Source organism: Schistocerca gregaria, chromosome 7 (genome assembly GCF_023897955.1).
Source record: "Schistocerca gregaria isolate iqSchGreg1 chromosome 7, iqSchGreg1.2, whole genome shotgun sequence".
NCBI classification, from domain to species: Eukaryota; Metazoa; Arthropoda; class Insecta; order Orthoptera; family Acrididae; genus Schistocerca; species Schistocerca gregaria.
In genome coordinates this window covers 491,465,983-491,487,595 of record NC_064926.1, presented here as the reverse complement: position 1 = coordinate 491,487,595, position 21,613 = coordinate 491,465,983, and the positions used below count along the sequence as shown (strand labels likewise).

The following is a 21,613-nucleotide window of genomic DNA, read 5'->3' as shown; positions in this document are numbered from 1 at the left end:
TTGGCTTCGCATTCAACTTTGTATTGTAACCAGGAATTGACGCAAGCCAAATCAGGTAAATGAATCAAAACTTTTAAAATCTCCATCATTTGATCGCAGAGGTCCACTCCTCTCATACACAGGTTGTACTTGACTGCGACAGCAGGACATGGCACTAAGAAGTACTTCTTTTCTGGTTTACTCCATCTCTCAAAATTGCTTGCAGGTTCACATCCTGTACAAGTAGAGGCAAGGGTCACGGCTTTTGAAGCTTACCACAGGACAATGACTACTTTATCACCGTTCCTGCAGAATTCCTCCATATCTCCTCTCTTCAGTCTTTTTTTCTTCTGTCAGGTGAACTGGTTTCACTTGGTTTTTCATTATGATTTCTGTTCCTTCCAGCCCTAGGTCAAGTAACTGTTGCAATAATGGCAAAGCTGTAAAATATCTGTCAAAATATAGTCTGGCACCTTGAGGTAATGTTTTAGCAAGGCGAAGTAATACAGATGGCCTAAGACCAAGGCCAACATCCGGCAGAGGAGTTGATTTACCTTGATAAAATTTAAAAGCAAGTGCTACACCTTTCGTTGTTGCCAAAACAAAGTTTTTAGTTCCCAAAGGGCGCGGTTTGTTTGGAACATACTGAGACAATGTGCAGCGTCCAGTAAATGATACCATTTGTTCATCAATGGAATAATCGTTTTCAGAGGGGCGTGGAAGGCTCAAACAAGCACTGCGTACAACATAAATTGCAGGTTGTACTTTCCACAATCTATTAGTTTTTGATTCACGTGGAATGTTGTAAGTGTCCACAACATGCAGTGCTGTTCTGAGAGTGAAGAACCTGTCTCTAGGCATACAATCTGCAATATTTGGCACACGCAACGACTTCTGCTAGTACATACGTGTACGAGGATATCTAATGCATCGCAGAAGTACATGCATGCCATACAGCTTTTTTATCTCTTGAGGATTTGTATGAAGCAACTTACCTTTCTTCGAAAAGTAGTAATTGTTAGTGCAGTCAGATGCTAACTGAAAAAAATCTGCTGGGTAGTACTCGCTGAAGTAGCTCATTGGAGTTTTAATTTCCTGTCCCAGCCCATTCTCTGAGTGCGCAAAAATTTTAGAGGTGACTGGTCTTTTTCTCCAAGTGAACAAACGACGATGTGTTTCCACTGTTTTTTTAGAATTCTTTCTACTGTGTTGACCGGGAAAATTGTCCTGAACTTCTGGAGGAACTGACAGTACTGTTGCAGAAGCATTGTTACAAGTTTCCTCCTCGTCAGAAGATTCAGAGCTTTCTCCAAGTCTAAGTTTGATTGATGGAAGAGTCAGAGTTGTATCTAACAATTCGTCATCACTACTGAAGACTCCCACTTCAGAGTCATCTAATATGGCTAGAATTTCCTCCTCGGTAAGCCCTAAAACGAAACAAACGAATGAACTGTGAAAATAATGAGTAAATACAATAGTAAAATGACTTATCTATTCTGTAATCTGTTCCGAATCGTAACCACAAACATCGACCGAAAACGATTATATTCCGGTAAAATAGTCCTAAAACGCACAATTGTGCGTGTGGATGTTACAGTATTTAAATAATTGTGGAGAACATATTTTTATTTACTTCTGTACACCCTTCGGAATCTCAAACACATTTATACAAATGTCAAAACGCAATAAATAAAGCACAATAAATATTTTCCTCGACAGACATGCTTCCGACCCGCCATCTTGAAAATTACCAAAGATTAAGACACAATATCTCGCGTCTGTAACGATATATCGATACAAATCGAGTTGTATACGAAACAGCGATTCTTACACACTCGTGTGGCTTGGGACTCAACTGCATAGCGGAATAACATGATACTGCAACGCAAATAAACCGCACCCACACAATTGTGGGTATCGGGTCTTGAAGGGGTATAAACAGTATGAGTGAGACCCCGTTGGGGGCTGGAATTTTGGGGATAATAGCTTCAACGACAGTATTTAGCACACTTTTAAGCTTCGAAAGAGTAAGATTAATATGATTTGGTAGTATTAGTCTTATCATAAGTCGAAAGGCCACAAATAAAGCTTTTCTGTTTTGTTTTAAAACTGACACGAGGGGAAAAAAACAGAAAATCAAATAACTATGTGTATGATACAACATTTGTCTAAAATTATATACACTCCTGGAAATTGAAATAAGAACACCGTGAATTCATTATCCCAGGAAGGGGAAACTTTATTGACACATTCCTGGGGTCAGATACATCACATGATCACACTGACAGAACCACAGGCACATAGACACAGGCAACAGAGCATGCACAATGTCGGCACTACTACAGTGTATATCCACCTTTCGCAGCAATGCAGGCTGCTATTCTCCCATGGAGACGATCATAGAGATGCTGGATGTAGTCCTGTGGAACGGCTTGCCATGCCATTTCCACCTGGCACCTCAGTTGGACCAGCGTTCGTGCTGGACGTGCAGACCGCATGAGACGACGCTTCATCCAGTCCCAAACATGCTCAATGGGGGACAGATCCGGAGATCTTGCTGGCCAGGGTAGTTGACTTACACCTTCTAGAGCACGTTGGGTGGCACGGGATACATGCGGACGTGCATTGTCCTGTTGGAACAGCAAGTTCCCTTGCCGGTCTAGGAATGGTAGAACGATGGGTTCGATGATGGTTTGGATGTACCGTGCACTATTCAGTGTCCCCTCGACGATCACCAGAGGTGTACTGCCAGTGTAGGAGACCGCTCCCCACACCATGATGCCGGGTGTTGGCCCTGTGTGTCTCGGTCGTATGCAGTCCTGATTGTGGCGCTCACCTGCACGGCGCCAAACACGCATACGACCATCATTGGCACCAAGGCAGAAGCGACTCTCATCGCTGAAGACAACACGTCTCCATTCGTCCCTCCATTCACGCCTGTCGCGACACCACTGGAGGCGGGCTGCATGATGTTGGGGCGTGAGCGGAAGACGGCCTAACGGTGTGCGGGACCGTAGCCCAGCTTCATGGAGACGGTTGCGAATGGTCCTCGCCGATACCCCAGGAGCAACAGTGTCCATAATTTGCTGGGAAGTGGCGGTGCGGTCCCCTACGGCACTGCGTGGGATCCTACGGTCTTGGCGTGCATCCGTGCGTCGCTGCGGTCCGGTCCCAGGTCGACGGGCACGTGCACCTTCCGCCGACCACTGGCGACAACATCGATGTACTGTGGAGACCTCACGCCCCACGTGTTGAGCAATTCGGCGGTACGTCCACCCGGCCTCCCTCCCGCATGCCCACTATACGCCCTAGCTCAATGTCCGTCAACTGCACATACGGTTCACGTCCACGCTGTCGCGGCATGCTACCAGTGTTAAAGACTGCGATGGAGCTCCGTATGCCACGGCAAACTGGCTGACACTGACGGCGGCGGTGCACAAATGCTGCGCAGCTAGCGCCATTCGACGGCCAACACCGCGGTTCCTGGTGTGTCCGCTGTGCCGTGCGTGTGATCATTGCTTGTACAGCCCTCTCGCAGTGTCCGGAGCAAGTATGGTGGGTCTGACACACCGGTGTCAATGTGTTCTTTTTTCCATTTCCAGGAGTGTATGTGAGAAGATAGAATATATACGAGAGAAAAAATTTTCTACTACCTTAAATGCCTTGCTGCGTTAGTTAAAAACTATCAACTAGAAAGAAAAGGAAAAATAGCGCACCTCAGCGTTTTCGTTTCTGCAGTCCATTTTAACAGAAAACCTGTACATCGCTGTTTACCCCTACAGCTGCTCGTATGCCCACCAGAATGTTAATTGGAGTATTGTGCAAAAGTTTTAAGTAAGCTGATGAACAACTTTTCAAGACTTTTGCTAACAACTTCTCCCCTTTACACATACACACATCAAAAAAAGTTTTGCATCACCCCAGTTCCCAGACTCCTTAAGATAGACGTTGAATGCGGATATTCTATCACAGAAACAGTCCCTTTGACTGTTCAGAGATGTCACCAGACCTGCGCAAAGGCGTAAACTATCATGCATGAGCAGCGCCTATTAGACGGAGTGGGTCCGATAGCCGATCGGTTCCAGTCATTCCACCAGGAAGGATGAACACGGCTCGTGTCGTCTGTAGTTCAACCTTGCCTAGACTGCCAATACCGCGGTTCGATACAGTCCGCATTGTTACTTTGTGCCAGGAAGGGCTCTCAACAAGGGAAGTGTCCAGGCATCTCGGAACGAACCAAAGCGAGGTTCTTCGGACGTGGAGGAGATACAGAGGTACAGGAACTGTCGATGACATGCCTCGATCAGCTCGCCCAAGGGCTGCAACTGCAGTGGTTCACCGCTACCTGCGGATTATGGCTCAGAAGAACCCTGACAGCAACACTTCCATGTTGAATAATGCTTTACGTGTAGCTACAGGACGTCGTGTTGCGACTCACTGTGCGTAATATGCTGCATGACGCGCAACTTCAGTCCCGACATCAATGGCAAGGTCCATCTCTGCAACCACGAGACGATGGAGCGCGGTACAGACGGGCCCAACAACATTCCGAATGGCCCGCTTAGGACTGGCCTCACGTTCTCTTCGCCAGTGAGTGTTGCATATTCCTTAAACCAGACAATGGTCGGCGACGTGTTTGGAGACAACCCAGTCAGGATGAACGCCTTAGACAAACTGTCCGGCGAGTGCACCAAGGTGGAGGTTCCCTGATGTTTTGGGGTGGCATTATGTGGGGCCGGCGTACGCCGCTGGATGTCATGGAAGGCGCCGTAACGGCTGTACGATACGTGAATGTCAGTCTCCGACCAATAGTGCAACCACAACGGCAGCATATTGGCGAGGCATTCGTCTTCATGGACGACAATCCGCGCCCACATCCTGACATCTTTTAAATGACGTCCTTCAGGAAAACAACATCGCTCGATTAGAGTGGCCAGCATGTTCTCCAGATATGAACCCCATCGAACAGACCTGGGATAGACTGAAAGGGGCTATTTATGGACTCACCAACCACTCTGAGGGATCTAAGAAGAATCGCCCACGAGGAGTGGGACAATTGGACGAACCGTGCCTTGATGAGCTTGTGAATAACGTGTCACGACGAATACAGGCACGCATCGATGCCAGAGGACATGCTACTGGGTATCAGAGGGACCAGTGTGTACAGTAATCTGCACCACCACCTCTGAAGGTCTCTCTGTATGGTGGTACAACATGCAATGTCTGGTTTTAATTAGCAATGAAAAGGGGGAAGTGATGTTTATGTTAATCTCTATTCCAGTTTTCCGAAGAGGTTCCGGAAATTCGGAACCGAGGAGATGCAAAACTTTTTTTTGATGTGTATATATACCCTGTACATATACAGGGTGTTTCAAAAATGACCGGTATATTTGAAACGGCAATAAAAACTAAACGAGCAGCGATAGAAATACACCGTTTGTTGCAATATGCTTGGGACAACAGTACATTTTCAGGCGGACAAACTTTCGAAATTACAGTAGTTACAATTTTCAACAACAGATGGCGCTGCAAGGGATGTGAAAGATATAGAAGACAACGCAGTCTGTGGGTGCGCCATTCTGTACGTCGTCTTTCTGCTGTAAGCGTGTGCTGTTCACAACGTGCAAGTGTGCTGTGGACAACATGGTTTATTCATTAGAACAGAGCATTTTTCTGTGGTTTATGCAAGATGGTGCCCGGCCACATCGCACGGCCGACGTCTTTAATTTCCTGAATGAATATTTCGATGATCGTGTGATTGCTTTGGGCTATCCGAAACATACAGGAGGCGGCGTGGATTGGCCTCCCTATTCACCAGACATGAATCCCTGTGACTTCTTTCTGTGGGGACACTTGAAAGACCAGGTGTACTGCCAGAATCCAGAAACAATTGAACAGCTGAAGCAGTACATCTCATCTGCATGTGAAGCCATTCCGCCAGACACGTGGTCAAAGGTTTCGGGTAATTTCATTCAGAGACTACGCCATATTATTGCTACGCATGGTGGATACGTTGAAAATGTCGTACTATAGAGTTTCCCAGACCGCAGCGCCATCTGTTGTTGACAATTGTAACTACTGTAATTTCGAAAGTTTGTCTGCCCGAAAATGTACTGTTGTCCCAGGCATATTGCAACAAACGGTGTATTTCTATCGCTGCTCGTTTAGTTTTTATTGCCGTTTCAAATATACCGGTCATTTTTGAAACACCCTGTACATAGTGATTAAATTAAAGTTAAACCTTCAAAACGCTGTGGAAATAACACTACTGGTCAGAAAGACGTCAAATTGCAACGGAATATTACTGTGCTAATAGTAAACTGCAGAAGCGTCTATAGAAAGGTCCCAGAACTGCTCTCATTAATAAACGGTCACAACGCCCATATAGTACTAGGAACAGAAAGTTGGCTGAAACCAGACGTAAACAGTAATGAAATCCTAAACTCTGATTGGAATTTATACCGCAGAGATAGGCTGGACAGTGAAGGGGGAGGCGTGTTTATAGCGATAAGAAGTGCAATAGTATCGAAGGAAATTGACGGAGATTCGAATTGTGAAATGATTTGGGTGAAGGTCACGGTTAAAGCAGGCTCAGACATGGTAATTGGATGTCTCTATAGGCCCCCGGGCTCAGCAGCTGTTGTGGCTCTGCACCTGAAGAATAATTTGGAAAATATTTCGAGTAGATTTCCCCACCATGTTATAGTTCTGGGTGGAGATTTTAATTTGCCGGATATAGACTGGGAGACTCAAACGTTCATAACGGGTGGCAGGGACAAAGAATCCAGTGAAATATTTTTAAGTGCTTTATCTGAAAACTACCTTGAGCAGTTAAACAGAAAACCGACTCGTGGCGATAATATATTAGACCTTCTGGTGACAAACAGACCCGAACTATTTGAATCAGTTAATGCAGAACAGGGAATCAGCGATCATAAAGCGGTTACTGCGTCGATGATTTCAGCCGTAAATAGAAATATTAAAAAAGGTAGGAAGATTTTTCTGTTTAGCAAAAGTGACAAAAAGCAGATTACAGAGTACCTGACGGCTCAACACAAAAGTTTTGTCTCAAGTGCAGATAGTGTTGAGGATCAGTGGACAAAGTTCAAAACCATGGTACAATATGCGTTAGATGAGTATGTGCCAAGCAAGATCGTAAGAGATGGAAAAGAGCCACCGTGGTACAACAACCGAGTTAGAAAACTGCTGCGGAAGCAAAGGGAACTTCACAGCAAACATAAACATAGCCAAAGCCTTGCAGTCAAACAAAAATTACGCGAAGCGAAATGTAGTGTGAGGAGGGCTATGCGAGAGGCTTTCAATGAATTCGAAAGTAACGTTCTATGTACTGACTTGGCAGAAAATCCTAAGAAATTTTGGTCCTATGTCAAAGCGGTAGGTGGATCAAAACAAAATGTCCAGACACTCTGTGACCAAAATGGTACTGAAACAGAGGATGACAGAGTAAAGGCCGAATTACTAAATGTCTTCTTCCAAAGCTGTTTCACAGAGGAAGACTGCACTGTGCTTCCTTCTCTAGATTGTCGCACAGTTGACAAAATGGTAGATATCGAAATAGACGACAGAGGGATAGAGAAACAATTAAAATCGCTGAAAAGAGGAAAGGCCGCTGGTCCTGATGGGATACCAGTTCGATTTTACACAGAGTACGCGAAGGAACTTGCCCCCCTTCTTGCAGCGGTGTACCGTAGGTCTCTAGAAGAGCGAAGCGTTCCAAAGGATTGGAAAAGGGCACAGGTCATCCCCGTTCTCAAGAAGGGACGTCGAACAGATGTGCAGAACTATAGACCTATATCTCTAACGTCGATCAGTTGTAGAATTTTGGAACACGTATTATGTTCGAGTATAATGTCTTTTCTGGAGACTAGAAATCTACTCTGTAGGAATCAGCATGGGTTTCGAAAAAGACGATCGTGTGAAACCCAGCTCGCGCTATTCGTCCACGAGACTCAGAGGGCCTTAGACACGGGTTCACAGGTAGATGCCGTGTTTCTTGACTTCCGCAAGGCGTTTGACACAGTTCCCCATAGTCGTTTAATGAACAAAGTAAGAGCATACGGACTATCAGATCAATTGTGTGATTGGATTGAGGAGTTCCTAGATAACAGAACGCAGCACGTCATTCTCAATGGAGAGAAGTCTTCCGAAGTAAGAGTGATTTCAGGTGTGCCGCAGGGGAGTGTCATAGGACCGTTGCTATTCACAATATACATAAATGACCTGGTGGATGACATCGGAAGTTCACTGAGGCTTTTTGCAGATGATGCTGTGGTGTATCGAGAGGTTGCAACAATGGAAAATTGTACTGAAATGCAGGAGGATCTGCAGCGAATTGACGCATGGTGCACGGAATGGCAATTGAATCTCAATGTAGCGAAGTGTAATGTGATGCGAATACATAGAAAGATAGGTCCCTTATCATTTAGCTACAAAATAGCAGGTCAGCAACTGGAAGCAGTTAATTCCATAAATTATCTGGGAGTACGCATTAGGAGTGATTTAAAATGGAATGATCATATAAAGTTGATCGTCGGTAAAGCAGATGCCAGACTGAGATTCATTGGAAGAATCCTAAGGAAATGCAATCCGACAACAAAGGAAGTAGGTTACAGTACGCTTGTTCGCCCAATGCTTGAATACTGCTCAGCAGTGTGGGATCCGCACCAGGTAGGGTTGATAGAAGAGATAGAGAAGATCCAACGGAGAGCAGCGCGCTTCGTTACAGGATCATTTAGTAATTGCGAAAGCGTTACGGAGATGATAGATAAACTCCAGTGGAAGACTCTGAAGGAGAGACGCTCAGTAGCTCGGTACGGGCTTTTGTTGAAGTTTCGAGAACATACCTTCACCGAAGAGTCAAGCAGTATATTGCTCCCTCCTACGTATATCTCGCGAAGAGACCATGAGGATAAAATCAGAGAGATTAGAGCCCACACAGAAGCATACCGACAATCCTTCTTTCCACGTACAATACGAGACTGGAATAGAAGGGAGAACCGATAGAGGTACTCAGGGTACCCTCCGCCACACACCGTCAGGTGGCTTGCGGAGTACGGATGTAGATGTAGATGTAGAGAAGGGGGAAAACGTATAGAAGAAGAAAAAATAGTGTACAAACTGATCAATAAATGGTGCTGTACGTATCAAAAATACGTAAATGAAAACACATGTCATGCGCGGAAGTTGATATAAACACCCCGGGTACACAGCTTTTCCTTCTTTCATGTCACCATGACTGTCTCAATGGAGGATCGCGCTCTGCATGTAAAGCTGTATTACTAGAATGATGACGGAGCACACGTAGCTCTGCAGAAGTTCCGGACACCGAAGGGTTTGAAAAGGCGCTGGTCCGATGACTCCCGTGGCTCTGGAGGAAATGGTTCGGAAATTCGAAAAAAGACGGGTTGTTTCGGTGTGCAGCTTGGTAGAGGGAATAAACGAATTGATTGGAAGTAGTGGCTACAGCAGTGTAGGAGTCGAATGGTGTTGTACAGACGTGTGGTGCACGGAGAATTTGCCCGAACATTGGGCATGCCCGTGTGCACGGTGCATAAAATCCCACGAAACATATATCTTTGCTATCCATTAAAAATTACGCACGTGCACGAGTTGCTTACTTTTGACCTGCCAGCAAGAGAGACCTTTGCTTTAAAATTCCTTGCTCGCATGGAAGTGGACAATGACTGGCCGTGGAAGATTTTGTGGACAGACGAAGCCCACTTCCCTCTGACAGGATAAATCAATACACAGAATTGTCGAATGTGGGCAACGGAAAATCCGCATGCAAGTCAACCAGGATTTACGGCATTAGTCCACATTTTTTCGAAGAGACAGGTGCTTCCGATCCTTACCATCAACGGTAAGCGCTATGAGTGTCTTTTGCTCAACCACGTTATTCCAGCTCTCCAGCAGCGTGGATGTGAGGATGGGATCATTTTTATGCAAGATGGCGCACCTCCGCACACTGCAAATCCAGTTAAGCAGCTGCTGTAGCGCCATTTCGGAAATGCTAGAATTATTAGCCGCAATTTCCCTACATTCTGGTCGTCCCGATCACCTGATCTTAATCTGTGTGACTTCTGAGTGGGCCTATCTGAAAGATGTTGTGTTTAGTGTTCCGACTGCAAAAAATGGTTCAAATGCCTCTAAGCAGTATGGGACATCTGAGGTCATCAGTCCCTGTTCCGACTGCAAACTTAGCTGCACTGAAGGCACGCATTGCGCAACACATTCCGAACGTGACTCCGGAAACACTTCGATCAGTTGTGGAAGATTCTATTTCTGATTTCAGCTTGTTTAAGAAAATGGTGGACACCATATTGAACATGTTTTGCGTCCGTCAAACGGAAATTAACAATCCGATCTGATTTTGATTTATGCTTTTTATGCGGTTTTTGGCCTCAGGGCAATTAAAAACCGATGTGATTGATGCTTTTATGCGGGTTTTGGCCGGAGGACAATTAAAAACTAATTTTTCCCAACCTATGTGATATGACCATTCCGTGGTTGATGGGCTTACGTAAGTAACAGAATCACACCTGTACATCAAAAATGATTCAAATGGTTCTGAGCACTATGGGACTCAACTGCTGTGGTCATCAGTCCCCTAGAACTTAGAACTACTTAAACCTCACTAACCTAAGGACATCACACACATCCATGCCCGAGGCAGGATTCGAACCTGCGACCGTAGCAGTCGCACGGTTCCGGACTGCGCGCCTAGAACCGCGAGACCACCGCGGCCGGCACCTGTACATCCATACACGCTGAATAGTACAGTTTTTTTAACGTCAAAACAACCTTATCCACTGTTGTATGATTCATTTATCGACCGGTCTTAAATTATGATGCTTAGAGCGACATTTGCTGTTACATTTTGTAACTTTTCATTAAGGGTGAGTCACGCAAGACACAACACCTGTTTTATTTTGTGAATTGTTACACACAGCACACATCGAAACGCGGTGTTAGAGCGTCGAGGGGCACATAATGTTTTGCTTAATTGATGTTATTACCCTGGTATAAATGGAGATACTGAAGCAAGTACGTATTTTTAAATGGAACAGTATACTTTTTGTAACTAAATTCGATAGCTCTTGAGACGCTAATGATATAGTGTTTGTTAAGTTTGACGTTTAAACCTGTCTTTAGAAAAATCGAGAAATAATCTAGAATTTGAGAACACGGTGGCCGGAATGGGCAGACACCGCCAAGTAGAGCTGTCGTGCTACGCTGTGTCAGAATGTCAACACATTTGCCTGTTTACTTGTCTGCACGGCAGGCCGCTCATTTGTGCATCAACATTCGTTGCGTGCAGGCATGTACACCAATGAATAGTAGTTGGATATGCTAGTTTTATAAGGTAACGTAAAAGAAATGGCACACAAACAGTGCAGCGGTGTAAACCTATCTGTCCGGATCGCCAATGTCCAGGACGCCAGGAAATGGCTCGAATTATTAAGTAGTGCGAGCAGGCTGCTTGAATGTCATCAAGAGGACGAGATAGCGGATTGTAACTGACAGAGAACACGAAGAAGCTTTCTGGCTACGGCGCGAATGAATCCGCACACGGCTTCGAGACGTACTGCCAAGAAATGTGGAATCAGCCTGACGAGTGCCATTCGCATCCTGCATCGACAGAATTTCCAGTCACATCATCTGACACTTAGGCACTCTACCATAACAAAATGGTTCAAATGGCTCTGAGCACTATGGAACTTAACTACTGTGGTCATCAGTCCCATAGAACTTAGAACTAATTAAACGTAACTAACCTAAAGACATCACACACTTCCATGCCCGAGGCAGGATTCGAATCTGCGACCGTAGCAATCTCGCGGTTGCGGACTGCGCGCCTAGAACCGCTAGACCACCGCGGCCGGCTCTACCATAACATCCACTGCGATCACATCTGATCATGTTTCTTTCGAAGAGAAATTGCAAAATTACCTTTCAATTGATGCTCAAAAGTTAGAGCACACGCTTAAATAAAAGATCAAGATACTTTTTGGGAAGACAAGATTTATATTATGTCATCTGGGTTGTTCCCAAATCATTGTTACAATATTGTTTGTCCCACTTACGTGTGTAAGAAATTGCATTGCAGTGTCAAAGAAGTCGACAGCGTGTATTGCACGTAGCTGGTAACACTGTCATTATGTGCTTACGCTCAGCATGAAACAGAGTTTCGTTGAGAGAAATATTTATTTTTCAGTGTTCAGGTGGTACCGAAGAATTTTTAATAAAATGTTCAGTTCAACTAATGAACCCAACATTATATAATTTAGAGCAGTGTATATAGAGACAGTTGTCTGACAGCATGTGCACCTATCAAAAAAGTTATGCATCACGCCAGTTCCCAGTACTCGTGAAGACAGACGTTGACACTGGATATTTTATCACAGACACAGTTCCTTTGACTCTTCAAAGATGTCAATAAACCCGCCCAAAGATGTAAACAACTGTGCATGAGCAGTGCCTGTTAAACAGAGGAGGTCAGACAGCCAATCAGTTCCAGTCATTCCACCAGGAAGGAGGTACACGGCTAGTGTAGTCTGTAGTTCAATCATTCCTAGACGTTCAGTACCGCGGTTCGATCGCGTCCGCATTGTTACTCTGTGCCAGGAAGGACTCTCAACAAGGGAAGTGTCCAAGAGTGTCGCAGTGAGCCAAAGCGACGTTGTCGGACATGGAGGGGATACAGAGACACAGGAACTGTCGATGACATGCCTCGATCAGGCCGCCCATGGACTACTACTGCAGTGGATGACCGCTACGTAAGGATTATGGCTCGGACCAACACTGACAGTAACGCCACCATGTTGAATAACGCTTTACGTGTAGCCACAGTACATCGAGTAACGACTCAAACTGTGCGCAATTATCTGCATGATTCGCAGCTTCACTCCCGATGTCAATCGAAAGGTCCATCTTTACAAACACGACACCATACAGCGCGGAATAGATGGGCCCAACAACATGTCGAATGGACCGCTCAGGACTGGTATCACGTTCTCGTCACCAATGAGGGTCGCATATGCTTTCAACCGGACAATCGTCGAACATGTGTTCAGAGGCAACCTGGTCAGTCTGAACGCTTTAGACACACTGCCCAGCGAGTGCAGCATGGTGGAGGTTCCCTGCTGTTTTTGAGTGGCATTATGTGGAGCCGACGTGTGCCGCCGGTGGTCATGGAAGGCGCCGTACCGGCTGTACGATACGTGAATGCCATCTTCCGACCAATAGTGCAACCAGATCGGCAGCATTCGTCTTCATGGACAACAATTCGCGCTCCCTCCGTGCCCATCTTGTGAATGACTTTGTTCAGGAGAACGACATCGCTCGACTAGAGTGGCCAGCATGTTTTATAGACATGAACCCTATAGAACATGACTGGGATAGATTTGAAGAGTTCGTTTATGGACGACGTGACCCACCAACCACTCTGAGGGACCTATGCCGAACCGCCGTTGAGAAGTGGGACAATCTGGACCAACAGTATGCCATGACGAATACAGGCATGCATCGATGCAAGAGGACGTGCTACTGGGTATTAGAAGTACCGGTGTGTACAGCAATCTGGACCACCACCTCTGAAGGTCTCGGTGTATGGTGGTACAACATGCAATGTGTTGTTTTCATGAGCAATAAAAAGGGCGGAAATGATGTTTACGTGGATCTCTATTCCAATCTTCTGTATAGGTTCCGAAGCTCTCGGAACCAAGGTGATGCAAAACTTTTTTTGGTGTGTGTATTTTACCTCTAAGAAACACACAGCCATGTACAGGAAAAGAGAGGTTATATGTTCCTTCTAACATTTACATATAAAATGCAATAGTTGCTTTTTGCAGCTCGTAAGACCTCCTTATTTTTGAAGAATGAACAGCTGATTTTTCTGTTTCAGCTCAATTAAATCTGAGAGGATACGCAAATATGAAATAGATTTCCTAATCCCTTTGTGATAAGCTAGATTTAGCCTATGTCATATTACTACATACAATATTTGTAGGTGAAGGTGCATCTAGATCGTAAGATTGTTCGAAGGGAAGTAAAGCTTCAGCCTCGAAGCGCAGGCCAACCTTACGGTATACAACTACGCAACCTGGTCCGAGACGCCTGCTTGGCAGTCTTTTCACCCCAAATGCAGTTTCCGGCCATCATGCTCTCAAGTCTAGGATACATTTCGAATTTTTTTCGAAACGTTTCAACATCAACATTAACAAAAGCTATATCACCGTAACTGGCTTCTCAAGAGCTACTGAATCCAGTTACAGAAAGGATACGTTTCTATTTAAGGACACGTACTAATCTCAGTTGATACCAGAGCTAGAAACATTAACCAAACGAAAACATACGTGCTCCTGAACGCTCTAACATTTGCCGAAAACCGCGTTTCGATATGTATAACCGTTCACGAAATAAAATGGGTGTTGCCTCTTACTTCACTCACCTGACATATTTATCCCGTCTGTTTAGGTATGACTTTGCCCTGGTGGATAGTTACCTAACACCACCATAACTCAGCAGAACGAAAAACCAGTTCAAGTTGCAAATATTTTATTTTTCATTCGATGACTAATTTCGGATCTAGACCTATTTTCAAATCAACATAACAAGATTAAAATGGCATTTCCGAATATGCCAACAAAATGTACAAAAGACATTCACAGTGCAGACAGGTAACTAGTTGAAACTTCCTGGCAGATTAAAACAGTGTAACGGACCGAGACTCGAACTCGGGACCTCTGCCTTTCGCGGGCAAGTGCTCTACCAACTGAGCTACTGGCAGAAGTAAAGCTGTGAGGAAGGGGCGTGAGTCGTGCTTGCGTAGCTCAGTTGGTAAAGCGCTTGCCCGCGAAAGCAAAGGTCCTGAGTTAGAGTCTTGGTCCGGCACACAGTTTTAATCTGCCAGGTAGTTTCATATCAGCGCACACTCCGCTGCAGAGTGAAAATCTCATTCAGCTAACTACTTATCTGAACACACTATGAATGTAACTAGTTATTAGTATGCACGTTGAATGTACATTACATCTTTTGTTGACATCTTCGGAAAAGCCATTTGCCGACCGGGTGGCCTAGCGATTCTTGGCGCTACAGTCTGGAACTGCGCGACCGCTACGGTAGTAGTTCTTAGTTCTTGGGGACTGATGACCTCAGAAGTTAAGTCCCATAGTGCTCAGAGCCATTTGAACCAAATGCCAAGTGTGACTTTGTTTTGTTGATTTGAAAATGGATCCCGCCAGAAACTAGACACCAAAGGGAAAATGAAATATTTTTGCAATTTGGACTAGCTATTCGTTCTATTGATTAACCCAGCTTGCTGGAAGTTCGCACCAACTGTGGACTGCCGAACTTATGCAGTAATGCATATTGAACAGTAGGGATAGTGCAATTGTGCAGTTCAAACAATAGCCGTCGTATTATGATTCGATTCAAACGTCATTTGTAGCAGACCTCTTTTACATTAAGACGCTTACAGCATTATCTATATGTCATATTTGCATTAAATGTTTTTTAGTTGTAAGTCGTTTACTCCTGCATCAATCGCATCCTGTTGAAATTACTGAAATTAAACGTCATCTGAGCAGTGGTTCTGTTATACAGCGGTTTGAAAATTTTTATTAACGCATCGTGTAAAGATCTGAAGTAAATTAATCAAAAAGTTTTGGATATTTTCCTAACAATGTTTCCCTATTATATATTCTTCAGTCAACAATTCTTCGGAACTCCTACAAATGTGTAGGAACTTGATATAAGTCTTGAACTCCTTGCCCCACCCCCCTCCCTAATCAAAAAGTTTTGGATATTTTCCTAACAATGTTTCCCTATTATATATTCTTCAGTCAACAATTCTTCGGAACTCCTACAAATGTGTAGGAACTTGATATAAGTCTTGAACTCCTTGCCCCACCCCCCTCCCTCAGCCCATCTTCATCTCAATCCATATCTTTGTCCATTTCCTCCTCAATCCGTGCGTCACGTACTCCCACTCTCTCAGTCCAACTCCTTCTGCGCCTTCTGTCTATCTCTCCCTCCCCCCTCTCTATGTGCATGTCCTCTCACCTCCCTATCTGTCGTCTTACTGCTCTCTCTGATGTTGAGCCTCTTTTATTATTATTGCTAAAGAAACATTGATTTGGAACTGAGGTCGTTTAAAATGAACGTGTAAATCAGCTGGTATCATTGGCATACAGAGCATGAGAGAGACCTCTGCAGCTGCTGGTTATTTGGATTGTGGTAGCTTCAAGGACAGTATTTCACACTTCATAGTAGTATTCTGATCATAAGAACTAGGGTGTTTTAGGGGGGACCTTTTGCCTTGCCGGTGTCGCACACACCGTGATCACGCCACACAGGAGGTGAAAACGCACAAGCACCCTTTGCTGCCTCGGACGAGATTCAAATTTCGTCGACTGATTTTGAACGGTCCCTAGTGGTTCCACCCTGTACACGACAGCAAAAACAGCAGTCGCGCTACACCCCAAAATGGCGTGATCACATCCAACAGTGATGTTCCCCCACAGTGTCCTTAGAGACCGATTTAAACGTCAGGAAGGCCAAATATTGCCAAGAACGTCGTGCTACTGCAAATCACGCGGTGAACTGTCGTTTTCGGCCGCGAAATGTGTGGGAATCAACGCCCCAAGGAAAGGGGTGGTTTCAGTGTCACCCTATACACCAACCCAAGAGGCTTTTCGTGTCGTTTCTCAGCGTCAGAGCGTCTGAAATGTTTTCCTCGACCGCCTTAAGATAATCGCGTGATTTAAACGCTGGGATTCGCGGTTCTAACCTCCAATGTAGAATAGAAGGGGTGCAATGTCGGTAAGAGGGGGAGGGGGGGAAGAGGCAGGGGAGCTGACCCGTCTACGGTGCCGCTGGGCAGAATGTTAGTGAAATATGGGGCTATTGCGATATCATTAACCCACGCTACACGTCGCACGAACTTGTGAGGCCTGGTCTATTTTTCACATGTGTTAACACCTTGCTGTCGGAGGTATCGCCGAGTCTGAAGATCGAATGACGCCACGCTTTTACACCATTACAGAGGATGGTCGCAGTCTCCTTTGACCCACATTTCAAACCTCTGCGCCTCATTGGGAGACAGTTACGGGGTTTCAAAGAAAAGGGTGCTTTAATTCTGTTGCGCAGTGTATTAATTGTGTGTTCTGCCTTTATGAGGCACAGAACGACTAGGCCTTTCGCACATTCTGCACTCACAGCACAGATGTCCAGTAATACAGAGGAGAGAATGCACGCGAAGAAATCTGCATTGAACATTCGCTCTCGTTTCCACTCCGGTGCAAAAAGTATTCTACACACCTGCGTTCCCTGTTGTACTGTATCGCGATAACCTCCCCGATCTCTTGCTACGAGGATATACTTCTGTATCAGATAATCAAGAATAACAAAAGGCTGGCGAAAATGTAGTTGAGCTGAAACTGCTTAGCGGAAGGTGTGGTCCACGCCTTAACGGCGCGGCCAAGATCGTTTGTGAGGCTGAAATGTCGCAAGAGGGTCCCGCGGCCGACGAATCCAATTAGATGGCGCCGGCGAGAGAACAAAGGCTGGAGGCTAAGGGCGGAGGGTGCTGCCGCCTTTTGTGATATTCGCACCGCGCCGTAATGGCACACGAAGACTCGGCCAGGCGCTCTCTATTGTTTTTGCGAGCTGCGTCTGGGGATGGCGACCGCCTGCTGGCCTAGAACATAGACACAGTCTAGTCTCCAGCTTGCTCGAGTACAGGCCGCCGAAAAGGCAGCATCGCTATGCTGTATGCGGGTTTTTCTATCAGAAAACTGAAATCGCTCGCTGATCTTCAAACAAAGTAACTTTCCATCGCTCTCTAATCGTGATGTAGCTTCTACCACTTCTGCAGCTTCTTTTAGATAACAATAAAGTTTCTGAAAAATGTTGTTGTTGTGGTCTTCAGTCCTGAGACTGGTTTGATGCAGCTCTCCATGCTACTCTATCTTGTGCAAGCTTCTTCATCTCCCAGTACCTACTGCAACCTACATCCTTCTGAATCTGCTTAGTATAGTCATCTCTTGGTCTCCCTCTATGATTTTTACCCTCCATGCTGCCCTCCAGTACTAAATTGGTGATCCCTTGATGCCTCAGAACATGTCCAACCAACCCATCCCTTCTTATGGTCAAGTTGTGCCACAAACTTCTCTTCTCCCCAATCCTATTCAATACTTCCTCATTAGTTATGTGATCTACCCATCTAATCTTCAGCATTCTTCTGTAGCACCACATTTCGAAAGTTTCTATTCTCTTCTTGTCCAAACTAGTTATCGTCCATGTTTCACTTCCATATATGGCTACACTCCATACAAATACTTTCAGAAATGACTTCCTGACACTTAAATCTATACTCGATGTTAACAAATTTCTCTTCTCCAGAAACGCTTTCCTTGCCATTGCCAGTCTACATTTTATATCCTCTCTACTTCGACCATCATCAGTTATTTTGCTCTCCAAATAGCAAAACTCCTTTACTACATTAAGTGTCTCATTTCCTAATCTAATTCCCTCAGCATCACCCGACTTTATTCGACTACATTCGATTATCGTCGTTTTGCTTTTGTTGATGTTCATCTTATATCCGCCTTTCAAGACACTATCCATTCCGTTCAACTGCTCTTCCAAGTCCTTTGCTGTCTCTGACAGAATTACGATGTCATCGGCGAATCTCAAAGTTTTTATTTCTTCTCCATGGATTTTAATACCTACTACGAAATTTTCTTTTGTTTCCTTCACTGCTTGCTCAATATACAGATTGAATAACATCGGGGAGAGGCTACAACCCTGTCTCACTCCCTTCCCAACCACTGCTTCCCTTTCATGCCCCTCGACTCTAATAACTGCCATCTGGTTTCGGTACAAATTGTAAATAGCCTTTCGCTCCCTGCATTTTACCCCTGCTACCTTCAGAATTTGAAAGAGAGTATTCCAATCAACATTGTCAAAAGCTTTCTCTAAGTCTACAAATGCTAGAAACGTAGGTTTGCCCTTCCTTAATCTAGCTTCTAAGATAAGTCGTAGGGACAGTATTGCCTCACGTGTTCCAACATTTCTACGGAATCCAAACTGATCTTCCCCGAGGTCGGCTTCAACTAGTTTTTCCTTTCGTCTGTAAAGAATTCGCGTTAGTATGTTGCAGCTGAGACTTATTTAACTGATAGTTCGGTAAATTTCGCATCTGTCAACACCTGCTTTCTTTGGGATTGGAATTATTATATTCTTCTTGAAGTCTGAGGGTATTTCGCCTGTTTCATACATTTTGCTCACGAGATCGTAGAGTTTTGTCAGGACTGGCTCTCCCAAGGTCGTCAGTAGTTCCAATGGAATGTTGTCTACTCCGGGGGCCTTGTTTCGACTCAGATCTTTCAGTGCTCTGTCAGACTCTTCACGCAGTATCGTATCTCCCATTTCACCTTCATCTACATCCTCTTCCATTAAAAAAAGTGTGAAAAAAAATCGTCAAATATTTTATGAATTTCTCTAAAAGTAAGAAATAAAATAGATTAGAGATGCTTTTGACGCGCCTTTGAATGATGTTCAAAACGATATGAGGTGAATCAAATGTTTCGCTAATCTATTTTATTTCTTAATTTTATACAAATCATTTCACAAAACATTTTTAAAACTTGTTTTTGTTTTTAAGTTTTATTGAGAAAGCATGAAATACATCGTATCTGAAATTCGCTCAGTACTCTTATCACTGGTATTCCCGCGCGGGGTAGCCGAGCAGTCTGGGGCGCCTTGACACAATTCGCACGGCTGCCCACATCGGAGGTTTGAGTCCTCCCTCGGGCGTGGGTGTGTCCTTAGCGGTAAGTTAGGTTAAGTAGTGTGTAAGCCTAGGGACCGATGATCTCAGCAGTTTGGTCCCATAGAAACTTACCACGAATTTCCAAATGACTCGTATTAACAGTATTCAGAGGAAGAGAAACAAGAAAAGTTTTAGGTTCCACTGTTAATTCATTTTTTAAAAAAATGAAAGAAAGAACACCACAATTCCTGCAACAATATAACTTCTTAGGCACAAAGCAGCTAGAGAAGAACTTTTTGATACTTCATCTACATAGCTAGCTGGAGCTGTCCGTGAAACATTTAAACTTTCCCTTAGATCACTGCTTAAATATTTCTTAATTACTGTGATTACTTTAATTTAATTACTTTGTATTGTAAATATTTTGCCCCAACTAGATCTTACGCTGATCGGTTTAGCATGGCACTTGTCCGTTCGCTACTCACTGCGTGACTATGAAAATTGGGACAAAAATTTTCCCTCAACGAACTCATTAATTTTTTCTTAATTACCCGTATTACTTTCATTTAAATAAATAATCGTTTGCCCAACTAGACCTGACGCTGGTCAATTTGGCATCTCCACACGTCCCTTTCCCATTCTTCGTTTGGCTATGAAAATTCGGAAAGATCTATTGTGCTCGTATAGTTGCTAGACAGTCCTGTTTATGCTTAACTCAAAAATACTTGCTCGAAGGCGAAATAACAGGTAGCTAAATCTACTTCAACCGATAAATTATATTCGGTTACGCAAAACGGCGCATAATAATTGCTAAATATTCCTTCACGTAAACACAGAAACCTAAATTACGTGTCAGTGACACCTGATTATTCTGTTACATACTCAGAAATCATGTGATATTTCAAAAATATTTGGAAGCTACGCAAGGCATGAAGAAAAATGCTTATGATCAAGTAACGTGTAGCGTAATATGCTGGAGACGGTCATCCACAAAATACTGCAGCTGTCAAGAAAACTGCAGGCTACAAAGGAATTTCTAGTAAAAGCTCCCACTTTATGTTTTATCCTACAGGCAGCTACTTATACGAAGATGTGTTATGGAAGACACGGTGACTACAGATAATAACTGGACGAAGAAGTACTAACCTTTGTCCATGTAATGAAGCTACATATCAGGCAGAGAAGTTAAACAAAAATCCCTAATTTCTGTTGGCAATAGCTTATTAAACGGCATGTAGAATTGACGTGTACAGTAAAGTTGCCTCTTTAACAATCCTGTATTAAATTTTAAAATCGCATTGCTTTTTCTTTTATGCGTATTGGAAGATCATATAAATATTGTTAACAGTAGCAATCGATTAAAAATATAACACTCTATATTAAATTACCGAAGTGAACTTCACAAAAGATTGTGTTAATCATCACTATGAGTTTTAATTCTTGAATGCATATGCTTTATGGGGTATCGTAGACTGCAAGCATTTGTACTTACAACATGAAGGAAATGGTGCTAGTACAGTGGGTAGTAAATCAAGCGTTGCACGAACCTGAAAAAGATAAACAAGGTTACATAGCAAACTAAAAGGGCTCAACATTTACAAATTCAAAGCAAGCTACGAAGATAAATGTAACGTACGGCCCACTTGTCTGGTACTTGCACGTAGCCGGCCGAAGTGGCCGAGCGGTTCTAGGCTCTACAGTCTGGAACCGCGCGACCGCTACGGTCGCAGGTTCGAATCCTGCCTTTGGCATGGATGTGTGTGAATCTCCTTAAGTTAGTTAGGTTTAAGTAGTTGTAAGTTCTGTGGGACTGATGACATCAGCAGTTGAGTCCCATAG

The 21,613-nt window shown here is 44.2% G+C and overlaps 1 protein-coding gene across 1 annotated transcript in view; it reads right to left on the bottom strand.

Moving 5' to 3' along the window:
• Positions 1-21,613, bottom strand: part of LOC126281356 (small conductance calcium-activated potassium channel protein) — a 1,755,063-nt gene that overhangs the window by 1,568,716 nt on the left and 164,734 nt on the right. The gene's annotated exons all lie outside the window — the stretch shown is intronic.